Genomic DNA, 18,812 nt, shown 5'->3' with positions numbered 1-18,812 from the left:
CCATTTGCCCCCACCCTGGATTGGCCATGTTGCTCCTTCTCAGGCTGCCTCCTCCTCCTCCTCCATATCAGCACGCTGCCAGCGTCCTCTCAACAGGGAGAAGTGTACTGTCTGCAAGACCCCTTCACCCCTATTCTCTGGTTCACAAAGGTATGTAGGGTAAATGTGTGTGTGATTGGAGGCTGCCTAGGATTTGCTCCCCACCCCCTGCTGTTTTACCATTGCTGGATCCCTATCCGTCCACCAGCCCCTAGCAAGCACTGGGAAAACACATGCAGCAATGTATTTTATTTTATTTTAAACATTTATACTCTGCTTTTTACCATCTAGGTCTCAAAGCAGCTTATAACAGTAAAAACGTATAATTTACAAATTTTAAAATTAAATTAAACTTCAGAAAATTTTAAATCTCTGAAATCTTAAAATCTTACATTTTAAATTTAAGCAAAGAACATCAGCAAATCTGTAAAACATTAGAGAAGCATTTCTAATGGTGTTTATTGCACAGTGCCCAGGATAGCGAGGGGATCCCAAAAGGCAAAGGCAGATGTCTAGCATTGACAGACAGTTGCTCCAGCAGGGCTCCCGTGCCTTGGCACTTGCATGACAGAAGAGAAGCAGGCATGGTGTCCCGCACAGCTCGGTGTCTGTACTACAGATAGTATCACTGTTGGCTGGCTGACTGTCATGGAGCTTGCCAGGGCATAGGAGTCTGCCAGTTGCGAGTCGACTGGCTGGTGTGGTTGGAGTGGGGTGGGCCTCCTTCACAGTCTGCATGGAATGAGGCAGTTCCATGGTCCCAGTGACTACACCTGTTGGAGAATAGCCTGTGGAGAGCAAGGGGAGGCATAGAGTGAACAAGCAACAAGCAGTAATCAGCAACTGGGGGATTAGAGGTAGAGAATTCAGTCAAGAGGGAGTATTCACATATGGCAAACTGAGGTGGAGGTGGGGGGGGAAGAGAGAGAGACTGGAGACAGTTGCAGCAGTGGATGCTTTATTACAACTTGTGTCTGTGTCCCCCCGCCTCTGTTTCCCTGCTCACCTGTGTGCAGTGCTCTGTCCTGGTGCCTCTAGTTGTTGAGTGGAGTTTGGTGTTAGGTGTTTGTGTCTGTAGTCCCAAGGCGATGTCCCTGTTAGGGATCTAGGCAAAGGAGGGTTAGCTACGTCCTCAGGTTTCTATCTGTGTTGTGAGGACAGCTTACACAAAATGCTCCCATTGTGTGCATCCAACATTTTCCATGATTTTTTTTAGTCTTCCTTGCATCTGTGTTTTGGTAGAGTCATCCTCTGTTATGTCTCACCACATTAACCTGAACAACTTTTGCAATGTGAAGTGTCCAGAATGTGCTGACCCACACATCTGTGGCATATATTAATATATGCACAAAAAGGGGTTACAGTGTCCCCTGTGGTGTCTTCATAAACCGTAGTGGCTTAACCACATCGATATGCTCACGAGGACTGACTTCATCTGAATCTGTCATAAGCTCCATCTTCAGTATTGTCCTTCTGGTGTAGACACAGGAGTCAGCCCTCTCAGGGAGCAGAGAGCCTACCTGCCAGCTGGTCCACTCTCTTCCCTGTAACTCTTGCTCTCAACTGCCTACTGTTAGTATTTGCATGAAATGAAAGAGCAGCTCTACATAGCACAGTAGTGAGCAGATGGTATCTTTTAATGCTTTATTTATTTTTTATTATTCCACATATAATCACACCAATAATAATAATAATAACAACAACAACAACAACAACAACAATAATCCATTTGTTGGTCACCTCATACCCAACAGATTTAAAAACATACAATGTACAACAGATTTTAAAATATACAATATAAAAACTTAAAAACTCAAATGAAAGAAACTAACCTCAAGGGCCAAAAGCTTGAGTGAAAATGAAGGTCTTTGCCTGGCACCTAAAGATGGATAAAGAAGGCATGAGGCGTTTGTCCCGTGAGAGAGCATTCCACAGATGGGGGACCACCAGTGAAAAGGCCTGTTCTAATACAATAACATGGAACTCCATGTTTTCCACCCATGTTTTTTATTTCAGATCTAACCTACCATCTAGATCACACGTTTGTACATGTTAAATAGTACACATCTTAATTTTAATGTGCCATAAAATTTACTTCCAAAAAGTATAATTTTCAGAAATTAACCACTAATGAAGTTGTTAGACAGAAGCAGAAAAAGAAAGCTAAATGTTCTTATTGGGTAGATGAGTGAAACTTGACTATATGCCTCAGTTTTAAGTACAAATAAGGTTCATGATAGCAATGGATACACATGCAGACTGACCCACAAACTACTTATGATTAATTATGTTGCTTTTAGTCAATGTAACCCCATTGAAATCAGTGGCAATAGGTCAACATATTCAAGTTATGGATCAGACCCCTATGACAATACAACGCTGTTAAAACATCTACAGTTGGAAAGTATCCTGTAGAGCACAAATCTCCATTGTTTTAGTCTCCTAGTAGAGTAATACGGTGGGGCTGATCACTGTAAGCAGGCAACAAATAAATAAATAAACCTATAGAAGACCCGATGTGGGAACTAATTGTTGCATTCAGAGATCTGGTACTTTTAGGCTGTGTACATGCTTATCTGTTTGTAGCAGAAAATATAGCTTTTCTCAATCATTCGTACTCATTCTCAACATGCTGCTTTCAGTCAAGATTGATTCTAGATTCTGCTGTCCAGAAAACTGGGTGTGGTTACTTGATGCACGTTTGAAAACCGTCCCCTTGATTAGATTATCCATGCCTTTTCTTCCCTTTGCCTGCCGCAGTCATCTTGGTATACCTCCACCCACATCATTGGGCAGGTTTGGAAACAACCCCTATTCCTGGGGCCGTCTACATCTGTTTTCAAATGGACACACTGTGGGATAATGCAGAATTAATCTGCAATGAGCTTTTTATTTCAGAATGAAACCAGTTTCTCAAGAAGCGTTTTTATGCAATAGATCTAGATGATGTGTGGACTATGTAGAAAAAAAACAAGTGCACAGTCTCCATTGATTCTATAATAAAATGTCACGTATATACATTAGGAAAAAGAAACTGGATTCAGACTAAGTTGAGAAGATACAGCTTCTACCTCACATAAGGACACATGCAGACTAAGGGCACTTCCAGACAGTTGCTATTTTGGGCCAGGATTCAATCACATACCAATAAATTGAGGTTGTGCAATTATAGGTATTGGGAGGTCAAAGCCATTTCCCCAAAGACTGGATTATTAAGTGTGGAGTGAGTCTTGCTTTGTTTGCCTCTTTGCAAATAAATCATGATGAGTGCGGGTCATCTAGAAGTGCCCTAACAGTTCTTCCTTCCAGAATTCACTTTGCCCTGCCAGTCTAGTATAAGTCCTGGGATGGACTACTCTGTGCTAAGACGAGGGCATTCTAAAAATCAAGGAATGGATCTGCCACAAACATTACACAAGTATATCTGGTTCAAGAAGCAGTTACTTTCAGTTTTACTACATGGATTATCTTATCCATTTGAGTCCAGGAGTTTTTTCTCTCTGCACATTTCAATCGAACCCAAATCCATATTCAAGACCCCAAAGAGTGCAGGTTTTGCTCTTTTGGGTTGTACAGAGTTGGGGAGCTTCAAGGAAGACTGTGTTACAATCAAGGAAAAACTTTCCCCTGCACACCAGTTCAACAGATTTGCTTGAAACATAGAGCTGGGAGAAAAATAAAAAAGCACCCATCTGCTGATAGTAGTTTTGACTTGGTCCCAAATCATGTGAGCAATCAGCATTGCTCTGTTATCCCCATATTGGCACAATGGCTGAATCAATGACATGTCTAGTGGGTAACATCCTGCCTGCTCTCCTAGTTCAGTGGTCCTCTGAAGCACTCCACAGTAACAATGGTCACTTTTGGGATATGACATTATTAAACAGATTCTTGGCCAAACCTGGTATGGCAACTACTTGTTCGTTCAGAGAAGGGCTTTGGGACAGAAGTCCAGGGCCCCACCTGGCAGGATGAGCAGGAAGTCCTGCCCCAAACACAGCTGAGATGGCTTCCCAAATTTCAAAGTAAGTGAAGTGCTACTCATTACCATTTAAAGAGGGGACCTCTGTAAGACCATTAAACCCAGAGTCTAAAATTACCTAACTGCACCACTGGTCCTTTCCCCCCCTAGTCTCTTGATCCTCAACTCTCGTCCTTGGCAGCAGCTTCTTTCTACAGAACAAACAGGAATGCAAGCTGTTGCCCAGCTCTGTGATATCCCCTGCTGCCCTGGCCAGACCATGGAAATATGAGTCTCTGTCCCATTACGTATTTATGTCTAACCATGGACAATCTGCCTTCTCCCTAGCAATGCTAGTTGACCTTTCATTGAGAGGATGTTGCTTTAAGAAAAAAAAGTGTTATTTATCTCATCATTGCACATCATGGATTTCCCTCATTCCCATGCTTCATACTTCCATATGGGTGCGTCTCATTTCAGGAACTAAAAGCCCCAAATTTCTGAAATTCTTACTGGCAACCCTCCTGATTCATAAGCAATTATACAGATAGGTGCAGCTCTTTAGCTGTACAACAGGATCTGTTCTGCCTATAAGAGACACCCACTCACACACATAGACCAACACCCTCCTTCCCAGTTTCTGCCCACATGGGTTTCCTTTCCACTGTACTGCCTTCAGCTTGGCAAGACAGAGCTCCCAAGTGCTGGACTTTTAATTTCTTCAACCGCTCCTTTCCACTTGAAATTTAAATGGACAGTTCCCATCCTGACTGGGATGTCACAGCTACTGTCCACTCCCTCCTGCTGCTGAATCCTTACCTTGTGCTACTCACCTGTACAATGCTTTGAGTCCCACCTTCCTACCAGTAGGCCTCTGCTTGTGCTGGCAGGGAGAAGAGCAGGAGGGAGAAGAGCAAGGATCTTGCAAGCAGAGGGGAATCTAGGCTGGTCCTGTTCATTTCTCTGTCCTGCTGCTAGTAAATTAGCTCCCAGCTTCAGATGCAAAAAGGATCCTCCCTAGTCCCTACACAGCTCACTCTCATTTCTCCCTCATATATTTATATATATATATATGAGAATTCCCATATTTAGATTCCCTGGTGCTCATCTCCATATCAGTCTCAGCTTCTTTGGGAGAATGGACTGGCTCTGTGGCTTTTTCTCATCAATAAGCACACACCAGACACTTGGACGACTGGAAAGCACTGGCAATAGCCGACCCTGGAAGTCTGCCTGCTACTCCCTGCCCACAATTGGCCATTCCCTTCTCTCTAATCCAGACATCAGTTCATACCTTCCCCGTGCAGGTTTCTAGCATACTGGTACCTCTCTGCTGATTCTCCTCCACTGTAGCTGATGCACAGATCCACTGCAGTGAAGGGTGAGAGGCAGCCAGAAGCTTGGAGAGTGTGTCAGCTTCTGGGTCCTAGAAGCCTCCTTATTTCCATTTCAATATTCCATGTTTCCCATGTGCACATGGCTGCTATTCCAAAGGGGTAAGTAGGGATATGAAGTTCACACTTCAGAAATGCTAAAACATTCCTTCTCTGGCTGTCTTTCACTGGTTGTTCAAGACATTAAAAAAAATTAGAAGGATTTTGTCTTGCTAAGTACATGATGTTTTATATAAAACTTGTGTTATTTAAAAAGATCTCTGACATTGTTGGTTTTGTTGTACTTTATTTAATGCATTGTCTTATTAGAAGATTCTGTTGTTCTAAAGTGTTGTAAGCTGCCCTGAGCAATGCCTTGGCATTAGGAAGGGAGGATGGAAATTTCTATACATATAAGATCTCCCTTTGATGAGACGGGCACCCTGAGCTGTGGGTGTTGGCTTTTCCCTTTGCAAACTATGAGAGCTATAAATTTACTTCTAAAGCCAAGATTGGCACACACATACCAACATCTCAACTGGAGCTTTGAAAACATGAGGACTGCTCCAGACTCTTGACCATTGCTCATAACTGCGAGCAAAGGCCAATTTCAAACATGTCCTGCTTCCTCTACACAGAGCAGATGGAGCATCTCTGGGAGTGGAGCCATATGAAGTCACATCTGAGCTAATGGGTTCCTGGTTTCAGCTGTCGTTTCCTGTCAGCAACTCACATGAGCACATCTCTACAGTTATTGGCCACTGCACTCAAGCAATGCATTGCTGAAAAGCAATTGATGTCTCCAACTGTCAGGTCAGTAGTTTACTTCCTCTGTATGGCTGCATTTCTGGCTATCATTTCCTAACACCAAACAAAGACATTGTATGATGGCTTCTCTTCTGACCACAAATGCTAACCTTTCTCTTTAGAGTCTATTACATGTTGGCCAAGACTGCAGTGCTTCCAATGTGCAACAAGCTATGTGCAACTGAATCACATTTTTGCCCTACTGAAGAGATGGGCATACCAATACCACTTTGCAGTTTGAAAGTATTCTGAGGTGTTCTACAATAATATGATATTGAAAATATCACAAGGACAGAAAGCATCTTATAATACAGAATGGAAATGTCCTTCCATGGAATTGAAAATGGAAATGGACTGCCTTCAAGTCGATCCCGACTTATGTCTACCCTATGAATAGGGTTTTTATGGTGGTATTCAGAGGAGGTTTACTGTTCCCTCCCTCTGAGGCTAGTCCTCCCCAGCTGGCTAGGGCCTGCTCAGCTTGCCACAGCTGCACAAGCCAGCCCCTTCCTTGTCTGCAACTGCCAGCTGGGGGGCAACTGGACTCCTTCGGACTATGCAGCTTGCCCACAGCTGCACAGGTGGCAGGGCACGTAACCCCTGAGCCACTCACTGTGGGGTGATCTTTAGCTGGCCCTTGACACCCAGGAGACAGGAGCGGGGCTTTGAACTCACAGACTCTGGACTCCCAGCCAGGCTCTCCTCCCCACTGTGCTATACCAGCTAAGAAGGGACTTATAGCCAGGTCATCCAACAAAGGCCCTCCAAACTAACAAACTGCAAAATACAGTTAATATAGGACTCAGTACATGGATCTAGAAGCAGCAGGAACAGAGAACAAAGTTTAATCCACCAGGGTTATCAGGAGTTAGCCTTTTTTTTTACTGCAAGAGCTCCACCTGAAAAATATAATGTAAGTCCTGGATGGGGAAGCTTTGGCCCTCCAGATGTTATTGAACTCCAGCTCCCATCAGCCTCAACCAGCATGGCCAATGGTCAGGGATGATGGGAGTTGTAGTCCAACAACTGCTGGAGGGGCACAGGTTTCCCATCACTAATGTACCTTTCAGCCTTTGAAAAGTAGTTCTGCCTTACCGTAGACTTGTAACCGTAACTAGGCCTAAAGTTCAAAGCAAAAGGTGTGACTTGCAGGAAGGCTTGATCCTCAGAACTACTTGTTTGAGAAATGTGCAGCACAAGCCTATGCATGTTTACTCAGAAGTAAGCCCTACAATGGGGCTTACTTCCTAGAAAGTGTATGTAGGGTTGCAACCTAAAACTCTCAGATTAAGGCAAGGCTTGTCTTTGAGTGGATTCGCCTTAGCTGGGAATGACTTCGGCCTTTCCACACAATCCTCACAATAGTGGGTAATACATGCACCTTTTCCTCTCATTTTTTCCTTCAAGGTTGCACTTTTGTTCTTAGGATATGGCATTGTCTAAAAACTCAAAAGAGCATGCTTTTGTATCTGAGGAAATGCCATACTTTCCCCAGACTGCACTTTTTTTTGTTTTTGCTTTTTTGTGTTTGTCACGTGGGATGTTGTGAAACACTGTTTTTTGAGTTCCAAGGGAAATCAGAAGATAGAATTTAATGAATAGACCCTTTGGTGATAATAATGAATGAACACATTGGTTTGAGGTACCAAAAATACCCATCAACTCATGGATACAAAAGCTTCCATTTTAGAGCAAATGTTAAATCAGCATTTAGCTGTGCAGTACTACTACTTTAGATTTATTTTTTTTAAATCAAAATTAATAGCAAAATATGTTTCCTAGATTGGATAGTATCTATCTTGTAAGTCCCATTACTGCTACAAGATTTATTGTAATAAGGTGTTAATAAGGTGTGATTGAACTATGTCTGAAAAAAGAGACAGCGCAAAGCATCTGTCCAATTTAGCTGTGGAAGGCCTGCACATCTTTAATGCTGTACAAGGTTTTGCTTTTTTTAAAAAGTCCAGGTCATAGAGCACAAAACGGTTACAGATGGCTTCTACTCTGGACAGTTATGGTGGAACAGATAATACTTCACTCGCTTTTTATGCAGCATCTGTATGATGCTGCGAAGAAAGCATTCCTCTCTCGTATTTCAGTTTCTGGTGATTTTTTTTCACAAGAGAAATAATTTTCTTCCTAGAAAATAGGATTTAGAAATTACAACAGTGGAATAGCAATGCAATTTCCCAATGTGCTGATGGCCTGTCACACCGCTATTCTGGCTGATTTAAGATTTCTCAAACCATTTTCTATATTATGTTCTAGCCATTTACTTCTCTGTGGTTTGTCCTTCCTTTCTGGGAATTAAGTCTATCACTTTAACCCTTCCCTTTCTAAACAGCACTGCCTTATATCCATTCCTCCCTCCCCCAAACTGCAGCAGTGCATAGTATTGCAGAACACACCTATGAACCCTTGATGTTCAATTCTCAGTAACAGGAAACCCTAGTATGTTGGTCTGGGTTTTTTAGGTTAAAGGAGGACAAGCAGATGTAACACATTTAGGATGGATAACAAAAAAAATATTTTCAGCTATGACAGCCAGCGTGGTGTAGTGGTTAAGGTGTTGGACTACGACCTGGGAGACCAGGGTTTGAATCCCCACACAGCCATGAAGCTCACTGGGTGACCTTGAGCCAGTCACTGCCCCTCAGCCTCACAGGAAGGCAATGGTAAATCGCCTCTGAACACCACTTACCATGAAAACTGTATCCATAGGGTCGCCCGTAAGTCGGAATCGATTTGAAGGCAGTCCTTTTCATTAGATTAGAAAAATCATGGGAACAATGAACCCTATTTGTTTAAAAATGAACCAGGCAAGCTTTTGAAGAACACTGCATGGTATGTGTTTTAACCTGGGGCCTCAAAAGTGCTCTGTTCTTTCTTTCCCTTAAGAATTTGATTCTTATATCTGGAGCTTCAGAGAATGGCATCACCAGAGAGAGTAGCAGGATAGTAGAGTTCTAAAGAAAGCCTTCTCTTGAAAAGGTTCAGTTATGGTTGTGATCTCTGTTACTACAACCTTTGTCAACCCAGTGCCCTCTAAATTCCCATCATCCCTAGCTAGCACAGCCATGTCAGCTGGAGCTGATGGCATTATAGCCAAAACATCTGGAGGGCACCAGTTTGGGGAATGTCTGCTCTAAATAGCCTGACATAGCTGAAGCTAGAGAGGAATGTAATTTTATTTATATATGTTATTAATACATTTCTATTTTTCTGTCAGAGGCCCTCAAAGCAGTTTATGATACAATAAATCAAAGCAATCAATCAACCTAAAAAAACAAATAACTATATATATTTAAAAGCCACAAGAACATTTTAAAGCAGCCAACATAAAATTCCAAGAGTGGCAAATAAAATCCATTCAAGAAAAAATCTTTCTATAAAAGCAGTATTTTAGCTGCTCACCAAAAAGGTAGCAAGAAATCATAGTGGGTTTTCTGAGGAGAGCATTCCACTGTCTAGATCAGCCTTCCCCAATCTGGTGACCTCCAGATATTTTAGACTACAACTCCCATCATCCTCAGCTTATGTCCTCCCTCTGCCACTTAACTCAAGGCACAATCAACAACATCTCAGTTTCTGTATGGAGTGCCCAGACAGGCTCATACGGAAGGAGGCAAGCCACCAGGCAAGGAGGTGGGGAGGGGGGGGAGAATCTGTGGCTTTTCAGAGGTTAGACTACAACTCTCATCATCCCTCATCGTTGGCCATGCTGGCTGAGGCTCATGGGAGTTGGAGTCCAACAACCTCTGGAAGGCCACAGCTTCCCGATCCCTACCTTAAGATACTTATATACCCCTTTACAGCCAAAAGATTTCTAGAGCGATGGTACCATAAAATACAATAAATCAAATCTGAACCAAAGCAATATAAGGCTCATTGGTGAAAACCTCATTTATGCATTTTTAAGACTATAAAACCCATTTATATGATTACAAGCAAACCTTACATGCACGAGTGTCCAAGGCCCCAATTACATTAAACAACTGGCAGAGTTGTGAACTATAGGAATGTGCATAGTTCACTATGGGAGTTTCATCCTCTGACCAAACTCCTGCTTGATTTACTGCCATCTTCCAAGATTTCCCTGGGCAAAACCCACATACTTGAAAATCTATCTTACCATATCTGCCATAGGGACTAGAAACATTTCGCCCCTCAGCTTTCTTAAATGAAAACTGAGATTCTCTGGAAAGTAAATTCTGTATCCATGACTAAATTCTGCACTTGTGTGGTATGAATGCAAAATTGTGGACTATGAACAACCCTATTTATACTGTGCACTTTGGATCACAAAGGCATCAGCAAGCAATAAAACCTTCAGCATGAAAAGCATGTCTCGTATACCACTGAGCTGTAGCCCCTCCCCAAGGGACAGATGCTGCTATTTAGGGAGACATGCTATTTATTTATATCTGTCCCTTCTTTTCTCCTGCATCATCTCCTTTAATTTCAGGAAGACAGAAATAGTACAAGCCAGGGGTTGCTGCCAGTTTCCCACAGCCATGGCCAGCCAGAGACTGCTGTGCTGTGAGCCTCCTTTCCGCCATAACCTACCCACATGGTTAGACATTTAGCAGCTGCTGATACACCATAGGAGAGAGGCTGAGTGCCTTGCATCCTTTGTGGCTGCCAACAGAGCCTTAGTTGACTGAGGATCTCTGCCTGGAGAAGGCAATGCATATTCATGCTGCAGCCACTAGTGGTCACGTGTCCTTATTGCTAGGTTACAAGGACCCAAAAATAAATCCTTCCAAACTAGATTAGAACGGAGGGACCTGAGATGAACTGTGTTTCCAGAATTGTAGTAGGGGACAGGGAGCTAGTTATAGCATGGATATTAATGAGAATAAAAGAGGGAGACACAGGGAAGCCTCTGATGGGGTTGGGGGGGAATGGTCCTCCCTGATTCAAGGATACTCCTTTGGGGGCACATATGTTCTTGTGGAGTCAGTGTTCATTCAGATACAGCTAACCATGTGTTGCTTTCTTAATCACTGCAGATGTGCCACTTTGGAGTTAGGCCAGGTTTGCACCTATGTGTTAACTTGCTGTGCTCCTGTTTGGGGCAATGTTGGCTGCCCTGCTGACAGCATCCTTTGGCCCACTCACAGGCTCCTGTGTGAGAGGTCCCATCTGGTGAGAAACTGGGTAGCGTGTTGTAGGTACATGTGAAGTGTTCCAAGGTACCTCCCCATCCCCCCCTACTGGAACACTCTGAATTCATCTAAGAAAGCCAATTGCACACTCCATGCTGGCTCTCCATTACTCTGTCATAATGAAACAGCACATTTAAAAGAGAACAATGTGTGAATGTACTACTCAGAATCAATCTGTCAAAAACTGTTGGGTTATTTGGGGGCAACTCTGTTGGAAGTGGGGCAAGAGCAACTCCTGTTTTGTTCTTTTGTTTATGCTACAGAAGGGAGATAGAGCTAGGGTCCTCCAGACGGATAGGCTTGTTTACCTTTACCTGTGATGCTCTGACCGACTTCCTTCTGTTGCTAGACTGTGATGTGTTATGGGAAGCTTACCTGCTCCTCCTCCTTCCACCCTTTCCACTCCTTTGCCCTCCAACTGTCCGGGAGAGAGGAGACATCCCTTTGTCTCTGCTCTCTCCAAGCCATGAGGCTAACCCCTACACCTGGGCGTTATGCCTCCCACTTAGTTAGTTAGAACTAGGTTTGCTTTTCTATCTACTATGTATTTCTATAAATAAAGTAGCTTTTCTTATTTTACTAAGCCTCACGTCTCAGTGATGCTGATGCAGGGTAAAAGCCTGCTTTCTTAGGGAAATGCACGCACACGCTGGCGCACACGCATTTCAACATCTGCTGTTACTCTGCTGCTGTGGTGCTGCTTTAAACTAAATTAAGCAACACAAACACACACAGCACAACAAACTCTTCTTAGGCACATGTGGAAAGGCTGTGCTCACAGACATCCACCCAGAGCATTCTTTTAAAAACGGAGACCTACAAAAACTGCCAAATAGCAATGGCATTGCTGCTCGTGCAGACCTCTGGGGAGTCAGTTGCCGTTCACATCCTGTTGCTTGGTTGTGCACTAGTGTGTTCAGGTTCAGATGTTGTGCAGATTTGCAAGTCACTTGTATATCAGCAAGCAACGTCTGATAAGTCCAACCCTATGCTTTTGTACAAGTGCAGCAAGCTGTGGATCAGGTGAGATAAATTCAGCCTGCTTTCACCTTATTCCATTTAGCTTTGTTCATGGTGACCATGAAGGTTCAAAAAAACCAGGGATGGGGAGCCTCCAGCGCAGGGGCCAAATGTGGCCCTCCAGGTCTCTCTATCTGGCCCTTGAGACTCTCCTCAGGCTATACACTCTCCCCAGCCACAATATCTACCCCCCAGGCCAAACCCCTCACCAGCCTTTTTCACACCCTCCTTTTGTGTTTTTGCCTGGCTTCAGTGTGTCCTTGAACTCTAATAATGACTCTTGATTGCCTGTATGGAAGACAGAAAGGAGTGTGTATGTGTAGAAACTAACTTACTATACAAAGGTAAAATTTACATTCATTGCATCGCCACTTCTGCCTCTGGCCCTGCCTACTATTGACATATGGGCACCATTGCTCAGAATGGAATGCGACTATCAGACTGAAAAAGGTTCCTCAACCCTGATGTAAATAATGTTCTCCCAGTGGGCTTTCGCTTTAGTTGGCAACAACTGGTTTGATGTGACATCTAAGTAGATGAGTGTAGTATTACTTGGGTTAAATGCAGACTCACTCACTGGCCAGACAACCTATCCCTCCTTTAATCTGCTTCCAACACAGTGAAAGGAAGTTAGTTATACCTAAGTTCCCTTAACGGGGCATAAATTAATTGCAACTGTTGTCCTTTTGATTTCAAATGTAAGCATAGCGAACTTTCTCTGGACTGGGGCCAGCAGTAACTGCAGACTCAAGGAATCCAACCTATCCATCAAAAAGGACACAGGGGGAAATGAGTGGCCATGCATAAGTCACACCTGACTGCAAGCCATTAGGCTGCTGGGTTCAAGTCCACCACCATGGTAACGGCACTGCATTTTCTTGATTTGCTTGCTTGCCCAGGCCAGCTTTGCTGCAGAGGGAGCTCTCACCTTGTGCTTTCCCAGATGCCAACTCTGTCCCCGTATCAACTCAGGCAACATTATTATAGGTCCTAACAACATTACCTGCAACGTCAGTGGCTCATTCACCTGCCCATCATCCAACATGATCTATGCTATCACCTGCTGCAGCAAGGACCTTCTACTTTCTACATAGGACAAACAGTCCAGTCTCTATGCAAAAGGATAAACGAATACAAGTCTGATGTCAGAAATGGCAACATTCAGAAACTAGCGGGAGAACATTTCAGTCTCACAGGAGGACATTCTACTGCTGACCTGAAAGCTGCAATTTGCCAACAAAGAAACTTCAGAGGGAGACTCTTTTTTTTTTTCCAATTAATTTTTATTCTAATTTTCAAAACCAAAATAATACAAAAAGAAAACAACACAAATCAATAACTAATACAATACAAAAAAAATACATATATATAAAAATATTGACTTCCGATTTGTCATAGTTCAGCTATAAATCTATAATATATAACAAACCTATCTCTTAATAGATTATAAAATCACCTTCCTCCAGCGGTTATCTTAGTTGGTTTCAAATCTCATTAACATCATATCATTTTAATATTCCACAAAAAGTCAAAGAAGTTTCCAATCCTTGAGATATATATCAATCAATTTTTTTTCTAAATAAACATGCCAATTAATCCAGCTCATCAAATCTACTAAATCCAGTAATTTCAAAACACTATAATTCAACTATAAATCTATAATATATAACAGACCTATCTCTTAATAGATTATAAAATCACCTTCCTCCAGCAGTTATCTTAGTTGGTTTCAAATCTCATTAACAACATACCATTTTAATCTTCCACAAAAAGTCAAAGAGAAGTTTCCAATCCTTGAGATATATGTCAATCAATTTTTTTTCTAAATAAACATGTCAATTAATCCAACTCATCAAATCTACTGAGTCCAGTAGTTTCAAATCGCTCTTCTGTCATTATCCATATTGGGTCCATCTTCCATCTTTACGCACCCAAAAATCTTGCTGTCATAGTCATATAATAAAAGTCTGATAGGAATTTCCTCCATCACAGATATTTTCTTACCATCAAATCCAAACGTAACACTGAAGTATTGTTTCAAAGCCGCATCTCTGCTCCTCTTTTCCACATGATACACTAGTACATTTCTTGAAGGTTTTTCCATTGACACAAAACAGGGATTAATTCTATTAACTTTCTCCATTTCAAGTTCCATCAAATCCTTCCAGTCCAGGAATTTTTTTGAACCGATAATATCTTTGTCTCCAATCTCTTCAATTCCTTCAGAGACAGCGCTGTATTCCAAACTGTAATATTTATCTCCAGGATTCGTCACAACCAGGAAATCCAAATCTTTTTTCATGTCCATATTTAAGCCAATCTCCATAGATTGAACCTTGCCTTTAATTTCTCTTTCATCCTTTTTTTGTTTTCCAGATCTATCTTTATTCTCCTTTCTCATAGAATCCTGAGTTTCTTTCAGCTCCTGTCTCATTTCATGAAATTCAGTTCTCCACGCTTGTCTATTATTTCTCAGTTCTTGTTTTATTGAGTTAATCCCATCGATTATTTTCTGAAGCATGTCTAGAAATAAAGTCCCTTCTTGTACATCCATGATCTTCTTAATTGCCATTCTTAAAACCAAAAGAACAAAACTCCTTCAATTTTCAATGTCCCAAGCAAAGAGCAGTTTATTTCTTTATCCAGTTACAAAGGAGTTAATCTTTCCAACCAACGTCACACGCTAGACAGTCCTTATCTCTTAAATGTCCAGAAGTGCAAAAACAGCTTTTAGTTCACAGCGTTCAAATAACTAGTAGCAGAGAATGAGCAGATTCGTCAACAACAACAACAAAAAAAGTAGATCAGAAAAAATAGTCCCTTATATATATTACACAAGTCTTGTAAATCAAAAAGATTTCTTATCTCTCCCAATCAGAAAGCTCTCATCCGTTGTAATCTTTAAAACGCAATTTTCCATGTCAGCTTTTTGCAATAAAAAAAAGATAAGCTATTTATATTTTCTTCCCCCTTAGTTCCGTAAATAAAGAAGGAAAGTCTTACCTCATCTAGGTTATCTTAATTGCTGTTACTTTGACAAATCTCTTTAGCTATATAGATAAGAAAATGATAAATGTAGACAGGAGGTTTGCCTGCTAGTCCGTTAAAATAAAAACGGGTCACTTATCCAGCTGAGCTAGCATAAAATCCTCGCTCTGTCTGAACTGCTGGAAGACAGACAATTCTGACGAATTCCAGGCTCCAACAATCGAAACAAAACTATGTGGCAGATCTCACGCTTCTTCCTTATCCGGAAGAAATCATCCCCAGTCAGAAAAAACCCTTCTGACTGAATTTAAAACTGGATAAGTTTCATCCAAGACGGGAGCCCGTCTCAGAGGCAGCACAGGCGGAGGGATCCTCCTGGGAAGTCTCCAGAGGGAGACTCTTGAGTGAAACAAATTAGAACTAATCATGATGTTTGATTCTGTTTAGATTTGACCTGAGACAATGGCTTCTTGTTCCATGCCAGGTGTTAATTAATTAACATAGCAAAGCTGGGATGATTACGTTATTATCACCAATTACTACTGCTGTGAATAGTCACACTGCTTATCTTAAGGCTTAAGGTATATATTGAATTGTTACAGGCTGTACTTTTTGCGTTTAATTGCCATTTGGCCCCATTCTTTCCTCTACACGTCTCTGTGTGTGTTTGTGCATCCTATTTATCTGCCAGTTGAAAATAACCTTTACAACAGATTTACAATAGAATTAAAATAATAAGTTTACATATATGAAAACAGTGAAAACAATTACACACATAAAAACATTAAACAATGCGGCTAATTCATTCAGTCAGTGCAAAGATTTACACTTGTGCAATGGAACCTTCCCCCCTTCGCCTGTTGTTGTTACGTGCCTTCAAGTCGATTACGACTTATGGCAACCCTATGAATCAGCGACCTCCAAGAGCATCTGTCATGAACCACCCTGTTCAGATCTTGTAAGTTCGGGTCTGTGGCTTCCTTTATCGAATCAATCCATCTCTTGTTTGGCCTTCCTTTTTTTCTACTCCCTTCTGTTTTTCCTAGTATTATTGACTTTTCTAGTGAATCATGTCTTCTCATTATGTGTCCAAAGTATGATAACCTCAGTTTCATCAGTTCAGCTTCTAGTGATAGTTTTGGTTTAATTTGTTCTAACACCCAATTATTTGTCTTTTTCACAGTCCATGGTGTGCGCAAAGCTCTCCTCGAACACATTTCAAAAGAGTTGATTTTTCTCTCATCCACTTTTTTCACTGTCCATGAGCATTCCCTAAATCTGTTCTGAGGTTTCCCTTAACCCTCTGAAGCAAATCTGACGAGGATGCAGGGTGCGCATGATGGGAGGAGAGGGCTTGTCCAGCAACTTAACTATGATTTGTTTACAGCCAACAAACCATGATCTGAAGCCATGATTTGTTTGTTGTTGTTGGCTTATGAACCTTGGTTTGTTTTAATGATGGTTTGGAAAGTTAATCCAACACCGTTCCTTAAACTGTTGGAATATGTGGTTCAACTCCAACTTGTGGGTTGAGGCTGCCTGGGGTTAAAAAGGGTAGCTAGAGGAGACCTTCTGGTTGCTAGGCTATACCTGTCCTTTGATCTCCTGCTGTCTCTTTCTTCCTGCTAGACTGATATGCAAAGAATGTTGATCACAGTTCCTTCCTTCCTCCTTATTTCTTCTTTCTCTTGAGAGGGGAGCAGACATATTCCTTTGTCTCTCCCTCTCCTCCAAGCATGAGGGCAAACACTGGGCTCAGTGTTTGCGTCTCCAACTTAGCTAGTTAGCTAGATATAGGACTATTTCCTATCAAGTATGTACTTCAAGAAGAAAGTAGTTATTTCTTATTTTAAAGCTTAAAGTCTCTGTCTGACTAATTTACAGGAAGGTAGAATCTTTAGTAAGGATTCAAAAGCACACACATACGCTCACTCAGAACTTTCCGTCCCCAGCATCGTGACTCTCCGACATAAACATGGTTTGTTTGGCCACCCCTCACCATGCTATAAGGGCAGGAGACAAGAGCAGCTGGAAAACAAACCAAATTTTGGAGAATAAACCATAGTTTGTTTGATTGTTGGTGGGATAACTCATGATTAACTCGTGATCTGTTAAACAGACTGTGACCTTGTTTACATCATGCTAAGCCAAACCATGTCAGTGCTAATGTTTGGGCTCTAGGAGAAGAGATTGCACCTGCTATGCTCCTTCATGGTCATTCTACTGCTGCGCTGAGCTAAACCATGGATTGGATTGGCTTTGCATGTTGTCTGAGCCTGGGCTCATGGTTTAGCTCTCTCCAGACTAACCACAAGCTTTAACCAAATTTTGTCCTATGGTTTATGACTTGTTCTGGTGACCCATTAAGCCAAACTATAATTTAGCTCACTGGGATTGGAAGGGCCAAAGCAGTGGCAATCTCCTTGCCAGGAGCTTGCATGCTTGCACATTTGTGCTAAGCAAAGGTTTGGCTTAGCATGATGTATCAACCAGACCTGTGGCTTAAACAAACTATGTCTTAGTGTTATGTGCAAACCAGGCCTATGTCTCATGTTTTCTTTTATAGCATTGCTCTCCCCTTAGGGAAGCATATGCATCAGCCAGACAAAATTCCACTCATTAAGTTTGTACAGTGCTTCACCTTCTGAATTAGTGTTTGGGGCATGCTCCTGCCAGTCCATGCCTCCCATTACAGCAGCGATGGGAAACCTTTTTTCAGCCTGGCTGCTGCATTCCCTCATCATCAACCTTCCAGGGGCCACATGTCAGCAATGGGTGGAGTCACAAATGTAACTCTTTACTTGCTACAGTAACCTCTATTCCAGCCACACAAAAGTGAGAAGTCTCTACGCAGCTCCCCACCCGCATCTCTCCATCCTCCAGTCAGGCAAGCACGGGGCATTATCACAGTTCAAGGGCACATTTCAGCCAGGCAAAAAGCAACTGAGGAAAGTGTAGAGCTGGGCTGGTGAGGGATGTGCCCTTGACCGGAGGGAGCAGTCACTGGGAGACTGAGGGCAAGAGAGGGAAGCCTGGAGGGCTGCATTTGCCCATTCCCCACTCCCACCTCCAGGTTCCCCACCCCTGCTCTACAGGCTACTACAATATTCTTGTTGGATACACTGCTCTGAGTGTCTCAACCAGATGAAGTGAGGTGGGGTATGTTCTACCTCCATTATTGGAGCTAATATGCCTCTGAATATCAGTTGCTGGGAATCACAAGTGGAGAGAGTGCTGTTGTGCTCAGGTCCTACTTGTGGACTTCCCATAGGTATCTGGCTAGCCACTGTGAGCACAGGATGTTGGAGTAGACAGGCCTTTAGCTTGACCCAGCAGTGCTACTCTTATGCACTTATAGAGGGCCTTCTCAGTAGTGGTTCTCCAGTTCTGGAACAGTCTCCCCAGAGATGTTCTCTTGCTGACATCTTTATGGTCTTCCCAGTGTCAGGTGATGAG

At 42.4% G+C, this 18,812-nt stretch overlaps 1 protein-coding gene across 10 annotated transcripts in view; it reads right to left on the bottom strand.

The window, feature by feature from the left end:
- GPR61 (G protein-coupled receptor 61) overlaps window positions 1-18,812 on the bottom strand; it is a 91,956-nt gene that overhangs the window by 7,945 nt on the left and 65,199 nt on the right. For 2 of the 10 annotated variants that reach the window (XM_061632573.1, XM_061632568.1), the window contains one exon: window positions 1,872-1,918. The exons of 3 other annotated variants lie outside the window; for them this stretch is intronic. The gene's annotated coding sequence lies outside the window, so the exon portion shown is untranslated. Of the gene's footprint in view, window positions 1-1,871; window positions 1,919-4,833; window positions 4,884-5,294; window positions 5,365-10,312; window positions 10,418-18,812 lie in introns of those variants that run through there. 5 more of the 10 variants (XM_061632574.1, XM_061632572.1, XM_061632570.1 and 2 more) reach the window with 5 other exon arrangements.

Source organism: Rhineura floridana, chromosome 6 (genome assembly GCF_030035675.1).
Source record: "Rhineura floridana isolate rRhiFlo1 chromosome 6, rRhiFlo1.hap2, whole genome shotgun sequence".
In the NCBI taxonomy this organism is placed as follows: Eukaryota; Metazoa; Chordata; class Lepidosauria; order Squamata; family Rhineuridae; genus Rhineura; species Rhineura floridana.
Note: the sequence above shows the minus strand (reverse complement) of the source record. Positions and strands in the feature narration are given on the sequence as shown.